At 32.2% G+C, this 2,091-nt stretch overlaps 1 protein-coding gene across 1 annotated transcript in view; it reads right to left on the reverse strand.

Annotated features, from left to right (window-relative positions):
- LOC107679140 (collagen alpha-4(VI) chain-like) overlaps window positions 1-1,802 on the reverse strand; it is an 11,871-nt gene extending 10,069 nt beyond the window's left edge. Inside the window, exon 1 of the mRNA XM_016474599.1 lies at window positions 1,772-1,802. The gene's annotated coding sequence lies outside the window, so the exon portion shown is untranslated. The remainder of the gene's footprint in view (window positions 1-1,771) is intronic.
- Between the last annotated feature and the right edge of the window lie 289 nt (window positions 1,803-2,091).

The raw sequence follows: 2,091 nt of genomic DNA on the forward strand, positions 1-2,091 counted from the left end.
CGTGCTACTTATGACTGGTTTTGTGCTCCAGGGTCATATATATATATATATATATATATATACCTTGCTACGTGTACTGCGTTAGGCTAACCGAGACTTGTCATTTGCACTTATATATTGTTGCTCTTTTGTTAGTTTTGACTGCTTTTATTGTCCTCATTTGTAAGTCGCTTTGGATAAAAGCGTCTGCTAAATGACTAAATGTAAATGTAATGTAAATATATATATTCTATTGAATTACAACAAATCAAAACAAATTTTATTTAATTAATATATATCTGAATATAGACAAAAATGTACAGTACTTTGCTCAATTATATGACAATCTCAACAAAAAGCAGAGCTTGAATATCTGTTAGCTAAAAACCATGACAATTATAATTGAAATCAGTTATAGGAATTATTTAATTCAATGTTACATTTTATAAGCGAAGACTTAGTATACTGAATAGCATTTCATAAACAGCATAAATATTTTTATGACAACATGAACCCTGTTTTGATATCATTTATTTATTTACTTACTTTTTAATTTTTTTTACTATAACCAAACTCTAACATTTTCAAATGCTACTCAACAGGCACCATTTTTTATGCGTTTTTACAGCATTGCACATTATAACCAATAACACACGATGCTGTTGAACTTATGAATGCAATGGGCCAATCAGAGATATTCAGATCAGTCATCGCTGAAACATCAGTGTTTTGTTCAGTGTGCGCGCTCGCTGACTGAATTCCAGACTCTCGCGAATTCTCTCATCATAAAAAAAGATGTTCAGATGTACGTACAATGTAAGTAAGAAATTAATTTCAGTGTAGACAGCTTAATTGATTATAACCATATAGTTTTGTTTTTTGAGAGTGCTTAAACCCATGATAGATCGAAGTTCGCTCGCTTTCTGTACATAATTTATTCATTGTTTGAATAACTGTAGAAATGAAAAGGTTACAATTAGCAACATATTTTTATTAAATTGTGATTATGTTAAATACAAATTCAGTCATATTAAAATATGTTATTAGCCTCTGTAACTAAGTACTTGCCTAAAAAGACGGGTTTATAGATTACACATTGGCTACACCCTAAAAAATGCTGGGTTGTTTCAACCCTACTTTGGGTCAAATATGGACTAACCCAAGTTTTGTATTAAAAATTTAATTAAAAAAATTAACCCAATAGTTGGGTTAGTCCATATTTGACCCATAGTTGGGTTGAAACAACACTGCATTTTTTAGAGTGTACTTTTACGCTTAACCTGGAGTTGGTTCACCCTCCGCATATGAGCAAGCCAATAACAATAACGGAAGCAGAGCTCATACAGACTTGAAATGCAGCTTTAAATGTGTTAAGGATTGTCAGCCAGCTTTAAGCTTCTCTCCTAATGTTTAAAATCAGACCAGAGTCTATGAAAATACTGGCTAGTGAACATGACACTCATGATAGATCTGAATCCAGAAAAAATAGAGACTTGAATAGAACACATGAATAAAATCTATGCGTAAGATTGCTTTAATAGTTTATAAAACACACCTGAGAAAGCTAGTTATCTTTTCTGTGAAGTATTACTTCACATTCACATACTTTTAACACTTTAAGCATCTCTACAAGCTAATGACAAATACAACTTCTAGAATTTTTAATTTAAAAACACTATAAATCAAAGTATTATCATGCTTCTGCATGGATTACACTGCAATTACCTTAGTGCGAACAGCTCTGAATATAATCTAAATATAATAAAGGAAGGGAGTAAAGAGGTGAACTTACATACAGCCCAGGTACTGATGGGAAGTGTCCAACCCGAAAACTCTGAATGAGAAACTAAAAACCTGAAGCAGTTCACAGAAACTTATCAAGCCACTCCTCAACACCACAATTTCCATTCTAGCATGTACGAAACATGCAGACCCACACATGCATGACAGATTTATAATTTGTTTAGCTTCGCCAATAAAAAGCTTGAATATAATGTGTTCACATTCCACTTTTGGATTATTAAAGTAGTCCATACACTTATGTGCTAAATTTCCAAATCATCTGACCTCTTTAAAACTTTTAAACACAGACTGACTTCAAGTCGCTATTCA

This window comes from Sinocyclocheilus anshuiensis, unplaced genomic scaffold (assembly GCF_001515605.1).
Source record: "Sinocyclocheilus anshuiensis isolate Anshui unplaced genomic scaffold, SAMN03320099.WGS_v1.1 scaffold300, whole genome shotgun sequence".
Lineage (NCBI taxonomy): Eukaryota > Metazoa > Chordata > Actinopteri > Cypriniformes > Cyprinidae > Sinocyclocheilus > Sinocyclocheilus anshuiensis.